At 36.9% G+C, this 19,741-nt stretch overlaps 1 long non-coding RNA gene and 1 other non-coding gene across 6 annotated transcripts in view; both read left to right on the forward strand.

Annotated features, from left to right (window-relative positions):
- Window positions 1-19,741, forward strand: part of LOC128108277 (uncharacterized) — a 79,601-nt gene that overhangs the window by 32,833 nt on the left and 27,027 nt on the right. The window lies entirely within an intron of this gene.
- On the forward strand, window positions 13,738-13,895 carry LOC128109207 (U1 spliceosomal RNA). The gene has a single exon (XR_008217746.1). It is a non-coding gene; the product is annotated as a U1 spliceosomal RNA (small nuclear RNA).

The raw sequence follows: 19,741 nt of genomic DNA on the forward strand, positions 1-19,741 counted from the left end.
ATGGTCTTGAGTGCAGCATGGTGGATTCCCACAGCTATACATAGTGGTGTCTGTGAGCCACACAGCGTGATGCGTGGATATAGTTTTTGCTAATACAGACAAGAAAACAAAAGGTTTCTGGGCTACATGCTGTTTTAATGGAGGCATAGACCCACTGATTCTGAGAGTTGGTGGTACACATGGATCCCAGAGTTGGTGGTAAACATACCACTGCCATGTTCAAAAGCTGAGGTGGATGGAATTAACAGCCAAGGCTGCCTCTTCATTCTAACTACTCTGCAGTTTAAAGCAATAGATTCACAATAAGACAGATTCAGATGGAATAAAACTTACATGGTTTACAATGTATGTAAAAATGTACATAGGCTTGGGAGAGAAAAGAAAATGAATATAGACAATTACATAAAGAAATAGTTCAAAAAACAATAAAGTCTTTAAAGAGACAGTAAAGGTAATATAAAAATATAAGCCATGTAAAGATGGAAATCATACACAGAGTCTGGATTATATTGTCTTTGGGATTTTTTAACTGCAAAAAGACATTTGATTGTAAAGGCTATTGAATTAAACCAATATGTATATTTTAAAGGTATCTTGACTTCAAAATTTGGATCTCAGGATATGTTGATTTGGAAAGGAGGCTCTGCTTTTGTTTCCACAGGAAGCGAGAGGCTGTGGATTTGTTCCAGGTTAAGATACATTAGATTTGATCAGCCAAGACCCCCTGAAAGGTCACTGATGACACCATGGCCCAGGTGATGCAACATTCAGAATGACTTCGAGGCAACTGGCTCAGACAATGCAGCCTCACAATCTATTCCAGCCAGGACTTGACCATAATTCTTCATTTTCTCAGGATCCCCATTAGATTGCTTGTGTCCTTAACCAGCAGGAAGTAGTATGAGAATCTATACCCAAATTCCCAAAATATTATTTATAAATATTTATTTTTATTAAAAGGGGAGTTGATTATAAATGCAATCTCTTTCTAAAAGAAAAAAAGGGATATGATACAGATATGATAGAATGAAAGGGTATACTATTGAACCTACTTTTAAAGAGCAACAACTTGTTTAAAAATGTTTTACATTGCTATGGATTTTAATTTATTGATACAAATTTAAAGATAATTTTGTTATACTGTATGTATATTTCTATTCTTGTTTAAGGCATTATGTTTGTGTAGCTAATTTAAATTGTAATGAATAATTAAGAAATACAGATTAATAATTAGTCTTCTATGATAGTCAAACTTATAGTAATTTTAGTTAAGTTTTCTAGGTACACATAGATATATTTCAATTAAGTAGGTAATCTTCAAACACTTCAAAGACCTACAGAATATGGCATTTAAAATTTTTTAAAAACTTAGACTTTCTGAACAATGAGACATGTCTGCTCCTGGCAGTGCCAATTTACTTCAGAGAGGAGGATGGGCATCGAAGAAACTCCATATAGAGTTTTTCTTCTTCTTGGCAAAAATAGTCATATGGGCAAGAAACTGTTCATGCCTGGACTGCTTGACAAAATGTGGTAAAAACTGGACATGCAGGACCCATAGGAAGGTGACCTGAACTTTGCAAGCTAAGATGGTCCTTCAGGTTCCTGCTTTGCGAAAGAAACTGCCAGATAATCTACAGGACACAGAGAGAAGTGACTGAGAGACTCTAGGCCTGTAGGCTGAAGATGGATGCCCCAATGTTGCAGAGGAACTTTGGATGACTATCCAGACAGGCAGCTTTCTCTGTCATTCTAGATTTTTGTAAGTTGCTCTTCCTGTTTACTTAAGTAATATTAAATCCTTCAGGGGTCTTTGATGTAGTTGAAGACTAGATAGTTATAATTATAGTTTTCCTTGGTTATGATAAAAGATAAATTAGATATGAAACTTTAGACTCATAAATATGGGATAGATAGAATATTTTCTTTAATTTTGCCAAATACAAATAGACTAGATATTGTAACTGTAATTCTTGCTTGATAACTGTTCTATTATGTGTAATTTTACTATATTAAAGCTAAAACCTTCTTTTCTGATTAGACAGAAAAGGGAAGGTGCTGTGAGATGTCGTTCTGTGTGCTGTGAATATGTGTTGCTCTGATTGGTTGATAAATAAAACTCTGATTGGCCAGTAGCCAGGCAGGAAGTATTGTAGCTGGAGTTTTTTCCAGTCCTGCCTGGCCCACGATCAGGACAAATCTTTCTCACCCGCCAGTCTTGCAGCCACTTAGACCCAACCAAGTAAACACACAGAGACTTATATTACTTATAAATTGTATGACCATGGCAGGCTTCTTGCTAACTGTTTTTATATCTTAAATCAACCCATTTCTATTAATCTATAAGTTGCTACTTGGCTCGTGGCTTACCAGTATAGGCAGGTTAAGCAGACAAGGAGAATTCTGGGAAGAGGAAGGCTGAGTCAGGAGTCACCAGCCAGACACAGAGGAAGCAAGATGACAAGGCAGAGCTGAGAAAAGGTACTCAGCCACATGGCTAAACATAAATTCTTATTTATGGGTTACCCATAATTCTTAAAGTGTAAGAGCTAGTCAGTAGTAAGCCTGAGCTAATGGCTGAGCAGTTATAATTAATATAAGTTTCTGAGTGATTATTTTATAAGTAGGCCATGGGACTGCGGGGGCCTGGCAGGACCAGAGAAACCTCAGGCTACAGACTTCATCAGATTAAAAATGTAAAGAATGGCTATAATAACTTTTATTCCTATAATGTATTCTTATTTCATTATGGACAATGTCCTTTGAGGTTAACTAAATTAGCTACTTTCTTAAGTATTACATTGGTTTCTATTTCCAAAAAAAAAACAACTAAAATTGTACAGTTATAGAAATGACAGAAAAAACTGTCATTTATGAATAGATAGCACAGGTTTCTGTATTAGTCATTTTTTGTTGCTGTGGTTAAAAAAAAAAAAACATGATGAAAATCAGTCTGGAAGGAAGAGTTTGTCTTGGCTTGTGGTTCCAGAGGTGGAGTCCGTAATTGTGGGATGGCATAGCAAGGCAGCAGGAACAGGAAGCTGTCTAATCACACACAGGAAAAAGAGAAAGCAACCTGGAAGTGGGACAAGGTTCTGAACTCAAAGACTGCCCACACTAATTCACTTCCTCCAGGAAGGCCCTACCTCCTAAAGGTTCCATAATGTCCCCACACAGCACAACCAACTGGGGACCAAGTGTTCAAACTCCTGAGCCTATGGGAGACATTCTCATTTAAACCACCACAGTTTCTAAATGATCTAATGCAATAATAAGAAAATAGGGAGCCTTTCCACATTGTACAACATATGGCTATTTTTATCCAGCAATGCTTTGGTCCTGCAAGCCAAGGACAGTATATCTTCCATAAATGAAAGAATAGTCCCACAGGAACTATTTGATTTCTGTTTAATCCAATTTTACCAGGTCAATCAGTGTGTCAAAAATAAGACTTAAGATTTATAACCTTAAATCAGCTCATTTGGGATTATCTACAGATATTAAGACATAGAAAGTTTGCACAAATTATTTCTCTAAACAGTGTTATAATTGAATTCTTCTTGTGCCTTTGTCCCTCTATGACCAACACAGATCACTAAGATCCTTTTAAAATGGGTATAATATCTTGTCACTATCCTGCTCACTTCTCTCCTATAGTTACCCATTCCAATCAAGGAAAAACTCAGTTCTACAAAAGCAGTTCACAAAGACCTATAGTTTCTCTTCCCCCTCTTCCCGCTCTGAGTCCATCTCTACTGTGGCTAACTCACTTTCCTGGCCAGTGACTTCCCTGCTATCCCTTGAGCAAGCTAGTCTTGCTCCTGTCTCTGTGCTGGTCTATGTGCCTGAAATGACTGCCTCTAGATGCTGTTCCCTTCTCTCTCTTTCAGGTCATTGCTCAAATGGCATCTTTTTAAAAGGTCTCTCAGTCAACTGTTCAAAATTACAGCACATTGCTACATCCAATTCCCTACCCTGCTTTTTCTGTAGACTTATTATCTTTTAGCAAATATATATTTAACTTATTGGGTTGTTACAGAGTAATTTCAATTTTGACTTTGTTCAAATTTCCTGTTTGATATTGGAATATATTCTTAACAAATGTGGTTATGTTATACATCATTTTAATGAAATTTTCCACTTCATTCTTTTCACTAATGACTTACTACTTTCTGTTTATTTTATATTTGTTTTATTCTATGAAAATGATATTAGACAAAAATATGTTTGAGTGATTTTTTTATTTGAGTTCAAAATGGTTCATAAATTAGCCAAGACAACTTGAAACACCAAGAATACATTTTGGCCCAGGAACTGCTAACAAACAGAGTGCAGTGGTGGTTCAAGAGGTTTTGTAAAAGTGACAAGAGCCTTGATAGGGGGCAAAAAAGCTGGCCACCGGAAAATGATTGAGCACAACCATCGAAGAACTCACCAAAGAACTCCATGAGTAGCATCCCATTATAATTATCATTTGAAGAAAAACTGAAATAGTAAAAATTCCCAATAAATGTGTGCCTTATATGACCAGAAGTAAAACAGAATTCATTGTTTTGAATTGTGTTGTCTCTTACTCCAATTCACAATGAGACACTTTTCTGTTAGATTATTACATGTGATGACTAGTGGATTGTGTGTGGTCATCTGATGATGACCAGCTTGGTGGCTGGACTGAGACAATGCTCTGAAGCACTTCCCAAACCAAACTGGCACCAAAAGGGGTCATGGTCACTGTGGTCTGACTGATTACAGCTTTCTGAACCCAGTGACAGAAGTATGATATCTGAGAAGTTTGATCAATACAGTTGATGGGATGCACTGAAAATTGCAATGCCTGTAGCTGACACTGGTAAACAAAAAGGACCCATTTCTCCATGACAATGTTCAACCATATGCCCCACAAACAATGCTTCAAAAGTTGAACAGATTAGGATACCTAGTTTTGTGTCACCCATTATATTCATCTGACTTCTATCCAGCCAACTGCTACTTCTTCAAGTATCTCAACTTTTTGCAGGGAGAATACTTCCCCAACCAGCAAGATGAATGGAATGCTTTCCAAGAGTTCACTACATCCTGAAGTATGGATTTTTATGATACTGGAATAAACAAATTTATCTCATGGGAAAAAATACATTCATTGTAATGGTTTCTGTTTTTATTCATAAAGATGTATCTGAACCCAGTTGTAATGACTAAAATTCACAGCCCCAAACCACAATTCCTTCTGTACCAACCTAGTATTTATTTGTTTATTGTCTGTATCCCTTCACTAATGTATACAGACTACGTGAGAGAAGCATTCTTTTCTGGCATGACTACAATACTTTGCTACTCCCTTGACAATAATGGAAACTCAAATATTTATTAAATAGATTACCACACATACACATTTTGACTTCATTTCATTAATTTTCAGTAAACTTAGAGTCATAGAATTGCTAATAAAAAAGTGAGTTACACAGTTTTGAGCATCTCATTTTCCTGTGAATTGTAGTATTTGAGACAGTTAACATATCTGAGGTACATACTCAACAGAATTGATCACCAGAGTACCACCTTGAGTGGGAGCTGCATTCTGTGATGACAGGAGGTAGTCAGATTCATTTTCATGCTGCAGCCAAACTACAGTTGAACTGGAAATTGCTCGATAATAAAATGAATTGACTCTAGAGCCCAGCAAGTGTGAATTTCAAAACCCTAAATTACTATATAAGCCAAGTGGTTCTAATAGTTGCTAGCTTAACTTGGCCCTTCACTCAGGGGGAGCATGAACTTTGAAAGCGGCCATTATCTTTTATGTGCTTCAAGCATTCCCTATTTTGTCTTTCCTTGAATTATGCATTTTGAATTAATAGGTATTAATCTGTCAGATACAATAACTAGTCACAAGTAATGGATATTGGCCTTCTCTACCAATAAAAAATTATCCAATATTCCAGCATCTACTGTTACAGAATGGACCTACAAATTGGTCCTATCCACATACATGTTTATTTATAGCAGATGATAGAATCTAGTGATGCCCATACTTTAATTGGTGCTCAAATGGAGCCGAGATGAATGTTTGGTCAAATCTCAGTTAGTAATGGTGGGATGATGGATGTCAAAACATCTCACTCTAGCTTATATTCATGTTGGATTCTTCCACAAAGCTGACATCTAGTGTGATACACTTGTTTATCCCTTCAATATTTGATTTCTTCCTATGAAAATATTCTGTGATAACCTGCTTATTTAAGGAGTGTCTCGAGCTAAAGCAGTGAGCAAGAACCAGCAAAGTCCTTGCCAGGAGGGAGCTTATATCTAAATGAGGAGGCAGATACAATGTGGTGCATTTATAGTATCTCTCGTAAAGGACAAGGAGAAATCAATGCAAAAGTAAGTCTCTATCTCAGGCCTGATCTAGTCTGGATGATAAAGTACCATACCAAGAATGGATAGGATTTTGTTGGGCAAAAAAGAAGAGAATAATGTGTACAAGGGTATCCATCTGAGTCAGAAAGCTGCATGCAATTTTTAAGAAACTGTTGTATTGTTGTATAAAGAATAGCCTCAGGAGGAATAAAATAATTCTTTTAATCTTAGAAGGTCTTGAAGTCAATGCCTCAAAGTAAGGAATTTTGACTAAGAGTCAGGGGAAGAATCTGTGAGACTTTAAGAAATGACAGGATTACAACTTGGTTTTTAGGATAAAAAAATCAGTACAGTATACAAAGTCATCTAGGATATACAATCTCACTAACCACCATAGCAATACAGGAAAGCCAGGGTGAGCGTAGAGGTTGGCTAAGAGGCTACTCAGGTAACTACTTTTGCTCACGTCTAACTAGGTAACTAGATAACTCACAATAGTTCGAAATGTTCTTTCCTAAGGCTTTTTTTTTTCTTCAAGACTTGCTTTTCATTCATTAAAGCAGATGGAGAAAGCTCTGATATAAGCTGACTGTGCTATGATGGTGCTTGGAATAGACTGGTGCTGATGCAGATGGGTAGAATGAAAATATTAAAACAACAAAAAACCAGATCAATAGTCTTGCTAATTTTTATTAGCTATGGGGTAATATTGAATGTAAAGAATATTTCTGGCAAAGATAGCAATAGCAAAGCATTTATGGTACAAAATATGAATTAAATTAATTTCTGTAAGCTAATTTATAATAATTGCATTATATAAGACAATGATGTACACATTTAATTATAAAAGAGGTATATATATATTATAACTAGGAATTATTCTTTTTATGTGTGAGGCAGCCTTGAAGTACTGTGTTTATATCAGAATTTGATAGTTTAGTTTGTTTTATAATTGCTTGGTACTGGAGACTGAACTCGGGGCCTCCTGTATGTGAAGCATGTGCTTCAACCAAGCTACTTGTCCAGGCCCCAACATTTAAATGCTTAAATAAAACAAACACTCAACACACAACTTTTACCTTTTGTGAAGTATGTTCAAAGAAACATTGAAAAGCTCCAAGGAGAAGAGGAAGAATAAAAGAGCTAGGGGATACAGAGAAGCCGGTAACAAAAATTAAAAGAAGGATTTTTACAGGGGAAAAACAATTTCATTTTATTGTAAAGACCTAAATGAATAAAAGAAGACTTTGAATGTGAGGATGATTAAAAAGACAAAATCATTAGCTAAAGATATTTACAAGTTTAGACTCTTTCATTTTGATTGTAATTTTAATTAGCTGGACACAGGGGGGGAAGAAAATGAAAGCCTACATCATCTACTTACTCTTTAAATTGCCTCTACCTTAATTTTCTGCTCTTCAGTTCTTAATTTTCTCTGTTTTTGTTCTAAGTAATCTGGTTATCAGGCGAAAGTGATTTCCCCTTAGCCAGGTTTAGCATTCAGTATTTGCATCTGTGAACCAAAAGTTCATTTTATTGCTTTAGTGTTTATTCTTTCAACAGCAAAAACTCTCTCCAGGTAACTTTTTTCAGTCCTTTGTCTATGCAGCAGGGTGCTTTGTATACTCCCGACAGTTAGGCAGTTAATAACAAAGACTCCTATTTTTAAAATAATTATGCTCTATTTACACAGTTTCCACAAAATTTACTCATAAAATTTAGAAAACAGCAAAGCTCCAAAAAGCTGTAGGTTTTCTGTTCATTAAAACAATTTTTCTATGTGCAAGTAAGTTGTTTGCTTGTGTTTGATAAAACAGGCTGAAAATTCAGTATTAATCAAGTCTGGGGTTTGCGTGTATATTGAATAAAATTTTAAAAATTACATTGACATAGAAGAAGGCACATCTGTTTAGAATAACCTACTTTAGAAAGGGTTTATCTCCAAGATACTATCTGGCTTTTTAGGAGGCTATTTATTTTGCATTTGTTAAAGAAAACAAAATTAGCATAGCTAACCATGTATTACATGTCTCTCAGTTGCCCTGTCTCCCAAAAGAAATTCACTTAAATAATGTGTAGCCTCCCTGTTGAAGTGCCTTGGGGTCGGAGGATGAAAGGCACTATTTAAATGGTGACAATTATTGTTATTATTCTGCCATGGATAAAGAGGAACAATTGCCTTTTAAAACTATTGTGGACAATTTCATTTTGCTCCCCCATTCCTCAGAAACAGTATTGGAGCTCTGAACAGGAACCATGCACTTTAAGCAAAACAACATATAGAGTGATGGCATATGGGAATTGAATACCCTGAAGATCATAATGGCTGCCAACCATAGTCATCCAGAATAGTGTCATTTAAGGGACAGCAACAGCAACCCAGCTGTGCACCATCAGTGATCTTGTATCTAAAATTCCAAACTTTACTTTGTATTTTCTTAAAGCTTTCCTCACCATAAAATACAAGCATTCCTTTGGGTGGATATTCCTTTGAACCTTATCACTGTTGCATTATTTTCATAAAATGAGCTCCAGGTATTTCCAGATAGAATGGCAAAGTCGGGGGTTGGGGAGGCAGAAGTGAAATAATAAAACATCAGAAAGAGAATCAAAGAGAGCTTTGAGGTTAAAAAATGTGGAAAATTAAATACAGCAACAGAAAGGATCATTCCGGACTGACCCCGAGAATATGATCATTGACATTGGACTCCTTAGGCAATGTGAACAAGGAATTTTATAAAAATTCCCTCACTGACGAGTGTTCAAGTATGGGGCTCTTGCTTCTCTCCAGCATTGGATGTGTGCTGCATCTGAAGTGACAGATTGAGTAATCCCCTTTCAGGGATGAGTCTCTCTTCTTTAACATTGTGCTACTGGAATGAGGTGCCAATTTGCTTACAGTTTGGATGTGCTGGAGCTACCCTGAGACGTCATGCCAGCGTTATCATTCATTCTTGTCCATTTTGTCTAAGACATATACGTTTAGACTTTTGCATCAAAATCAGCTGAAGTGCTCTATGTACACAGATGCTAGACACCCCACCACCTTTCTTTGGAGTCAAATAAACCCATTTAGCAAATCTGCAAAGCCCTAATAAAATAGTGGAGGAGCTAAAAAGCGAGGGTGGTATGAACGGCACGTGCTGGGCTTCCCAGGTGCATTCCCCACCCTCTGACTCTCTGGCACCATTCCTCACTGTTCTAACACCACTCACACTGCTCGTTTACTTGGGTAATCTAGACTCCAGCTACTGCAGGCCGTGTGGCTCCAGTTTCCTCTTAAGGCTCCCCAGTCTAGTTCTGTTTCTGGAATATAACAAGTGCTCAAGCAATTGAGTAAAATAATAAATTAGTGAATAAATCTAGGGAAGAGCTACTTGTGCATTTAAAGGGGGGGGGGGAGGTAAGAAGGACAGGTGTTCTGGGAGGTTCCTCCAGGCTTTTATGGTAAAGGCTTGATGCTCACTGGTCGTGCCATTGATAGACCGTGGAAACATCTGAGAGGCCCTAATCACTGAGGTGTTTTCTCACAGAGGGTATATCTATCCCTAACCTCTTCTCAAATTTCTGCTGTCCAACCACCTTTGCTTTCCGCCATGACGCTTGGCTTCACTTGGCCTCAGTGGGACCGACTGACCATGGACCCAATCCTCCAAAATGATGAGCTAGCATAGCCCGCCCATCCTTCTCTCCTTCCTTCCTTCCTTCCTTCCTTCCTTCCTTCCTTCCTTCCTTCCTTCTTTCTTTCCTTCCTTCTTTCCTTCCTTCCTTCCTTCCTTCCTTCCTTCCTTCCTTCCTTCCTTCTTTGCTTTCTTCTTCCTTTCTTTTTTTTCCAGTTATTTTTTCCTCATTTATTTTGTCATAAAGATGGGAAGTTTGTAGCACAAATCTTAACAGGTCTTATTAATAAAAACAAACCCACAGTCAGGTATTGGAGTGAATGCTGAAAGATCAGAGAAACAGAACAGGACACAGCCTCACCTTGCCAATTCCTCAGCTGATCCTGTTTCCTCAGACTAGATGACTCTGATTCCTCATTCAACTGGATCTCTGGTGAACTGCTGCTCAAAAGACTAAAAGCTAAACCAGGCTCTAGTTCCTGGTCCTCATGCCTTATATACCTTTCTGCTTCCTGTCATCACTTCCTGGGATTAAAGGCATGTGTCACCATGCCTGGCTGTTTCCAGTGTGGCTTTGAACTCACAGAGATCGCAATGGATCTCTGCCTCTGGAATGCTAGGATTAAAGATGTGTGTGCCACCATTTTCTGGCCTCTATGTCGGTCTAGTGGTGTTCGGTTCTCTGACCCCAGATAAGTTTATTAAAGTGCACAATATATTGGGGGACACAATATCACAATAGAAGTTGACTAGCATAAAAAGTAAACAAACTTTCTTGCCAGCAAGATCAAGCAGTGAAACAGTCATGCCTGTCAATAATGATCAGACTCCTACTATGTGCCAGTCATTGTCCTAAATATTTTAAATATGGTAAAAATTCATCCAGAGAACTGCATAAGTGGAAAACCACTACCATATTGTATGAAGAATAGAGAAAAGTCCAATAATTTGCCGCAAATCACATTATCTGGCAAGGCAGGACAGATGAAGACAGGAGCCAGCAGAGCTGGGTTCCTGAGCTGGTATTCCAAGACTAGCTTCATGAATTACACATGGAGATGGAGTCAGGAGTGGCTGATGTGGCCAGGCATGTTCCTACTTCTGTGGGTGTTTACATGTAAACAAGAATGCTGACCTGAACATTTCCCGCCTTGAAAGGAGAAAGCAAGAGAATAGCCTTTTTCTTCATCATCCATTTGATTCTGGCAAATCTCAATCAGTATTTCACCTAGAAAATTCTTTGAATGTGAAAATAGACAGACAGACAGATAGATAGATAGATAGATAGATAGATAGATAGATAGATAGATGAACAAATAAATAATAAATAAATAAATGGAGAATCATTCTTTATTAGAAAAATAAATTTATGTGAAAGCAGGTGTTCTGTGTGTTTAATTTTCCAGCTGTATATTTAAATTTTCTCCTAGACCTTTAATTTCATACTATAAATTTCAATACAACCACTATAGTGTTTATGTATGTTCTAAAACTATAGAAGGACATGGCACAAAGGAACTAATTCATCTTTACTGGTGCCCATGAATCCTTAGAAGAATTAAGTTTAACCAAATCTCTAAGGAAAAATAGCAAGAATAATATTATAAGGTAAAAATAGAGAATAAAAACTTTTCTTGTTAGAAACAAGGAGTCGGGTGCAGGATGATACCCGTCCAATGGATATGAAATGTTATTACTTAGTAAAGAAATAAAAGAATAATAAGTTTAGAAAATTAACTATCAAATTACATTTTTTAAAGAGGGACACTTAAAATGTTGATGAACAAATATAAGATGATGACTCAGGGGCACTAAAAGCAGGAAATGTGTGGGTTCTACTCGATAGTACAATAAGGACTGGGGATTTCACTTTATCGCCATTGTCGTTAAACCACAGAGTGCTGAAGAGGCAGCTGTGATACAACCACAGTAAAACCAGCCTTTAAAGACGTTTCTAATTAAATCATGAAAAATCAAAAGAGGAAACTGCTCAGGGAAGCCATTTTGAAGACCTTATTAATGGTGCAGTCACGGAGAGGGCTGTATTAGATTTGAACTAGCAAATGCCAATGCTCATGTGCAAAGTGCCAGGCAAGTATGTCACACTCCTGGAAACCCTTTTCTTTCAAGGTAAAAAGTTTCTATTTTGCTCTTGTTTTCTCCAATATCAGGATCTTTTGGTTCAGTTAAATTCTAGTTATAGTACTTTGGCATTTGATTTCATGCTATAGTTAACCTCTACCTGGGTATGTACACACACTATTTGTAGCCGTTTCTTGCCTGGCACTTTGCAGTGTACCTGTGTGAAGAATTCATTCAATGAGTTTGGCTCTTCTTTTCCAGAATAATGCCACTTAAGTGTTCATTGTTTAATGGTTGAATACTTTAATACTTTTTAATTAATTCTGATAATTTTCTCATATATATGTTTGGTTTCAAAGCCAACTAAATTCCTTGTCATATTTCACTTTCTGCAGTTTTCAACCTCAAAGTACCCTGTAACTCCTTTTTCAATGTTTTAGTCCTCTTCTTCTTTCCTATCTCTCCCACAAACTCTGTATTTGGAAAGCCTGACATGCATGAATATAAAAATAGATTTTTCTGGAGATCCTTCCTTTGTCATTGGGGTCCAGGTAGTAAGGCAGAACATATTTCAGACATATCAAAAGATTTTTATAGATCAAAATTAAAGTTTTCACTTTGTGAAAATAGTCTTTTAATCTCTTAATAGTTATTAAAATAAAATTCTTCCAAATTTGTAATTAACAGTAACTGTCTTTAGTATTTTTTATGTTGCTGAGATAAAACACCCTGACAGAAGCAATTTAAAGTGGACAGGTTTATTTTCTCTCATTGCTCAGGGTTACAGTCCATCAGGTGGGCATTCTCAACAGTGGGAGCCTGAGGCAGCTGGCCACATTGTATCCACAGCCCAGAAGTGGAGGTAAAGCCTGATGCTCAGCTCACTCTCTTCTCCTATAAAATCTGGCCCAGAGAATGGTGTCACCTGCCTTGGGTGGGTCTTCCCACCTGACTTGGCCTAATCAAGACAATCTCCCACTGCCGTGCACAGAAGCCTGCCTCCTAGGTCTCTCAGCTTTCTGCTCCTGCTGGCCTGTCTCCCTCCCACCATAATGGATTTTTATTCCTCTGCAACTATAAGCTAAAATAAACTCTTTCTTCCATAAGTGTCTTTTGATCATGGTGTTGACTCAAGCAAGAGAAAAGTAATGAATAAGTTCTCTTTGATTTGACTAAAGGAAAGGACAACAATCCTTGATGCATTCATATTTCTCTTATCTAATAACCCTACCCTTTTAGCCAAACTATTAACTGACCTCACCTACATGGTTTATAGCTTGAACAATTTCCTCCCAAAGATCTCCAGTCCACAACCCTTCTACTCAGCAATTTCTCACTTTGCATGGCCAGTGTGACTTACCGTGTTTTTATGTTGTACTTAGGATACTGAGAATAGCTAAGAAATATCCCCATGACCATCCAAGTTAGTATCATCACATATTTACAACATGGAATGTTGGGCCTCAGTGCTATACTGTAATCTTAATTGCACCCTAGCATTTGCCGTTCCCACCTGAGTTCTGTAATTCTTCAACATCCTGTGTCTTCTTTGACTTCATTACCAAATATGCTTGCCTCCTACTTCAGAGACATTAGCTTTATTCCTGATCTACCTCACCTCCACCACTTCATGTACACCTGCCATTTATCCTTGCTTTTCTCAAATCACAAAGAAGCAATACTTACCTGGCAGGAGAGATAACATGATCATGAAGGTGATTTTTCCAGGGTGAGGCTTATCCATTGCACTCTGGATGTGATGGCCCTGAGATTTCCCAAAAGTGGAAAACATCACTGCATAATTTGTGGTAGTGGGAGACTTTGTTTGCACTCTGATAAAAAAAAAATCACAAAGAAGTATGAAAGAAAAATTAATATCTTTTGTGGTGTTATTTTATTTGTGCTCTAATAAATAAAGCTTGCACGGAGATCAGAGGAAAAAGCCAGCCACTACATTAAACATAGAGGTCAGGCAGTAGTAGCACATGCCTTTAATCCTAGCATTTCAGAGGCAGAGATTCATCCAGATCTCTGTGAGTTCAAAGCCACACTGGGAACAGAGCCAGGCATGGTGGCACACACATTTAATCCCAGTGCTAATCAACCAGAGAGGTCTGGAGGTCTGTACAGACAGACAGGAAGTGATATAGCTGGGCAGAGAGGAAGTAAGATGACAGGGCACAGAAGGTTTATGGGCATAAGTATACAGGAAGTAGCTCTCTCTTTGGCTGAGGATTTCCTAGCAGTAAGAGTGTGCCTGGCTTCATTCTGCTTCTCTGATCTCTCAGTTTTCACCCCAATATCTGGCTCTGGGTTTTTAATTAATAAGACCTTTTAAGATTTGTTTTACATTTGGCCCCCAACATTTGTGGCAAGAATTCACTAAAAAGCCACTTGTGGCCTTGCAGGCTCCCAGCTCTGGCTCAAGCTGCATGCAGCCGGAGACTCCACTACACATGGGCCAGAGTCTCTTTGGCTTCTTCTCTCCTGGTGGGTTGTGGGCTTTCTCTGTATTCCTATCTCAGACTGCTACCACACTAGGTAGCTGCTTTGAAACTCCCTCAGACCTCTACTGTTCTACTTAGTCAGCAGACTTGATGAATCAATTAAGATATCTTAATGGGAGAAATTAGTTAAAAGAGTTTTTTCTCACATTAAAAAAATGGGAAATATTTTTACAATGGAGGGAATTTTGTCTCTGTTTGATAACACAATAGGCAGTCTGAAAATGGAGCAATTAAATGCGAGGATGATTAATGTTCATGGGATTTATATAATGTCAATTATGAATATTATTGTTTGATCATTTTTGTTTTATCATTAAAAAGGTTGGTTAATTTGAGTGCCAAGATAAAAGTTTAGAAAAACTTGTTAAGACAGATCATAGAGATATTCAGACCCAGACAGAAGAATTTAAAGGTGAACCTATCTGAGCAATGAATTATACAGTTACAGAGAAATAGCCTAAGGTTTTCAAACAGGCAACATTAATCTATCTGGTAACCTTACAGGAACTGCCAAATGCTCAAGGCTGTGTATAAGCTAAGTGGACCTCTGTGGAAATGTTAGATCTGAGGAGATTTAAGGAAGCTATAGTCTCATATGGTATGCACTCTCTGTTTATAAAGCAGATGTTAAACTCGTGGTCAACTTGTAATAGAATTATCCCTCAGGACTGGAAAGATTTGGTTACAGTTGTCCTAGAGGCTGGTCCACAGTTACAATGGAGGACCTGGTGGAAAGAGGAGGCTAAGACTATTGAACAATGATGTAGGGTTAGTGGTATGGAAATTCCCCAAGATGAACTTCTTGGAGAAGGTGATTATGCTGATATACAAAAGAAATCTTTATGTGATTACCACACACTAATTCTATGCTGCATTGCCACCATGAATGCTTGGGAAAGAATTGAAGATGTAGGAAAGAAAATTGAGTCATTTACAAAAGTTATACACGGCCCAAAAGAAACCTTCACTGAATTCTTACAAAGACTGTTTACAGCAGTAAATAGAATGATATCAAATTCAGAAGCTAGACAGACAATATTTGAATCTCTGGCTTTTGAAAATGCTAATACAAAAAGCAAAAGGGTAATTAGATTATTAAAGGCAAAATTAACACCCTTGAAGGAATGGATCTGAGATACAATGAATATTGAACCTTATGACCATGATGATACTTGGATAGGAGAGGTAATTTCCAGAGGTTTGAAGAAAAATAATAATGTCAGATGATTTAATTGTGGTAAACAAGATCACCTAAAAAGGGACTGTAAACAGGGCATTCCTAGAAACAATGTTTTTTCAAAGAACAATGGCAACAGAATGTCCCTCTCTTCTTGATCATGCAGAAGGCATGGTAAAGGCAAACATTGGACTAATGAATGTAGATCAGCAAAGGACAGACAAGGTAATCCTTTGCCTCTGCCATCTGGGAGGTCCTTGAGGGTCCTCTTGCAGGCCCCCACGGCAAATTCAGTTCAGTCTTTTCCTTCTATCATAGAAGAAAACCCTTCCCAGTGATATTAAATAACCAATTGCCTATTGTTAAAAAAAAAAAAAACATGTTGCTTGGGGTGATAGAACAGATATAGCAAGGAGATAAAAAAATTTGGAGAAATCATAAAGCAATTTTTTTTGCAAACTTCTATAAATGAACAAAGGCCAAAAGTAAAAACACAAATATATGAAATTCTCATTGAGGGTCTTGTAGAAACAGGTGTGGATGTAATAATAATTGCACAAGAATCTTGGCATCCAAATTGGCCTCTTCAGGAGGTAAATGTTCAGCTGTTCAGGATTGGAACATCATCTCAAGTGAAACAGAGTGCAAGATGGATTGAATGTATAGGGCCAGAAGGACAGAGAGGAAAATTAAAGCCATATGTGACTAATATAACTATGAATCCATGTGGACAGATTTGTTATAACAACAGAATACCCAGATTAACATTCCTCCAACCTCAGAAACAAACCACAAACTAACACGTTTCTGAGAAAAATATTAGAAAGTATTATAAAGAACAGTCTCCAGCCATCTAGATTGTACAAGAACAGGGCACAACAACTGTTGATCTTTCAAAGACACCAACAGCTCCACCTTAAAATGGTTAACAGACAAACTTGTATGGGTTCAACAATGGCTTTTAACAACAGAGAAACTATAGGCCTTAGAATAGCTGGTACAAGAGCAGTTAAATGCTCAGCATATTGAAGAATCAACCAGCCCTTGGAATTCTCCTGTATTTCTTATTAAAAAGAAACCTGGTAAATGGATAATGGTAACAGATTTAAGAGCAATTAACAAGGTAATTCAGTCAATGGGCTCTCTACAATCTGGAATTCTTTGCCTACTCTGTTACCTAAAGGATGGCCTATTATAGTTATCGATTCACAAGACTGTTTCTTCTCAATACCCTTACAAGAAAAAGACAGAGAAAGATTCGTCTTCATGGTGCCTACCTATTATTATAATAATTCTCAACTGGTTAAGAGATATCAATGGAGGGTTCTCCCACAGGGAATGTTAAATAGCCCAATTCTGTGCCAACATTTTATATGACAGCCACTGGAAGTAATACATAAACAATTTCCTAAATCTATAATTTATCATTACATGGACAATATTTTACTAGCTCATTCAAATGCAGATACTTTAGAAAGAATGTTTGAATAAGCAAAGAAAATTTTGCCTTGTTGGGGATTACAAATTGCTCCTGAAAAGATACAAAGAGGAGATCCTATTAATTATTTAGGATATAAAATAAGTCTACAAAAAAATTAGACACAAAAGGTGCAAATTAGGAGAGATTGATTACAGACTCTTAATGACTTTCAAAGATTATTCAGAGACATTTCCTATCTATGGACTGCTGTTAGGGTAAAAAATGATGAACTAAGTAATTTGTTCCAAACCTTAGAAGGTGACAAGGACTTAAACAGTCCAAGAGAATTATCTGCTGGAGCTGGGAGATAACTGGCTTTGATGGAAAAGAAAATACAGGATGCACATGTGGATCATGTGGATCCAACGCTTGATTGCATTTTGGTTATTTTAACTTCTAAGCATTCTCTTACAGGAATATTAATGCAGAGGGAAAATATTATATTGAAATGAATATTCCTACCAAATAAACAAAGTAAAAAATTAGAAACATATTGGAAAAGATCTCTGAGTTGATTTTAAAAGGAAAATTGAGACTTCGTCAATTAACAGTAATTGACTCTGCAGAAATTGTAGTACCTTTAACTAATGATGAAATTGACAAACTATAGGCAGAAAGTGAACCTTGCCAAAGAGCTTGCAGTATTTTTTGGGGAGAGATTAACAACAAATATCCCAAAAGTGATAGAATTCAACTTATAAAGAAAGCTAACTGGATCCTGCCTCGCATTGTATGGGAAAAACCAATCTCTGGAGCCCCTACATTTTATACAGATGCAAACAAACAAGGAAAAGCAGGTTACAAGTCATAAAATTTAAGCAAAGTGGTTCAAAGTCCTTATAATTCTGTCCAAAAATCGAATTATATGCTATTCTGTCGATATTAATGAATTTTTTGAGACCTCTAAACATAGTTACTGACTCTCAATATGCTGAAAGAGTGGTATTACATATTGAAAGAGCAGAATTTATCCCTGATGAATCAGAATTAAGTTCACTATTTATTCAGTTACAAGATATAATCAGGAATAGGAATCATCCCTTATATATAACTCACATCAAATCCCATACAGGCCTGCCAGGCCCCCTAGCACACGATAATGATGAGATTGATAAATTATTGAAAGGAAATGTGCTGGAGGCCTCAGAAATTCATAAAAAATATGAATAGTATTTTTCATGTCAATTACATGTCAATAGTAAAGGTTTAAAAAAGGATTTTTCCATAACCTGGAAACAAGCCAAGGAGATTGTAAGGAAATGTCCTACTTGTTCCTTTTACAATCAGGCTCCATTACCAGCAGAATGTAAGCCAAAGGGTACTCAGAGAAATGAAATCTGGCAGATGGAAGTGTTTCACTTTGTATAATTTGGAAAATTGAAATATGTACACCATACCATTGGTACTTTTTTCAGGATTTCAATGAGCAACTACTTTGAGTTCTGAAAAAGCTGGTTCTGTAATCACTCATTTGCTAGAAGTTGTGGCCATCATGGGTATGCCTGCACAAATTAAAACTGACAGTGCTCCAGCATATGTCTCTGGTAAAATGAAACAGTTTTTTGCTTATTAAAATATAAAGCATATTACAGGTATACCACATAATCCTACAGGCCAAGCAGTTATAAAAAGATCCAACAGAACTCTAAAGGATATGCTAAATAAACAGAAAGGGGTAACAAAAAACCCAGAAATAGATTACATAATACTCTCTTAACTTCAAATTTTCTCAGTGCTAATGAGAAAAGAACAACAGCTGTGGAGAGACATTGGATAATAGAAAAAAACTACAGAATTAAATCAGCCTATATACTTTAAAGATGTGCTGACCTCAGAATGGAAGCCAGAAGATGTGTTACATTGAGGACAAGGTTTTGCTTTTCGTTTCTACAGGAGAATAAAAGCTATGGATATCATCAAAATTGATAAAGATTCAATTTGAACAAGAGAGACCTCTTAATTAGGAGAGGTGATAGTTCATCAACCAGCATGACCATTCATTTAAACTAACTTATACCACTAACAAATGCTTTTCATTTAATTAAATATTACTTGCCAAAAGGGAACCTCCTCAAAGTTAGGGTTGGGGAAGGCATTTTGTTTTTGTCTTCCAGGAGAATGAAGGCTAAGGAATCTGAAGAACATTGGACAAATGAGACATCTGAAGAAGAAAAGAACAAATCATGTAGAAAAAAATGTCCCAAGAAAAAGAGCAAATTGTCCTATTGGTATATCACATATCTAACAGGATAAAATTTCTTAAGCCTTCCTAAATCTTTGTTTCTGCTGTTCTCTACAGACACTTAACACAAATAGTCTTTATGTAGTCTGAGTTCAATTAAAAATTAGAATGGGCTTTGGAGTTGGAACGTGGCTCTCTCCTTCTCTAAACCCAAGCATTGCTTGTTTGAAGAAAATGCAAATCTCTGTATCATGTCAGAAGAGCCATCTGATATGGGATAGAAGGAAACCAAAATTAAAGAACTGTTTTATTGCCACTAATCTCATAATTCTTTGG

This window comes from Peromyscus californicus, unplaced genomic scaffold (assembly GCF_007827085.1).
Source record: "Peromyscus californicus insignis strain IS unplaced genomic scaffold, ASM782708v3 Scaffold_13__1_contigs__length_99412109, whole genome shotgun sequence".
Classification (NCBI taxonomy): domain Eukaryota; kingdom Metazoa; phylum Chordata; class Mammalia; order Rodentia; family Cricetidae; genus Peromyscus; species Peromyscus californicus.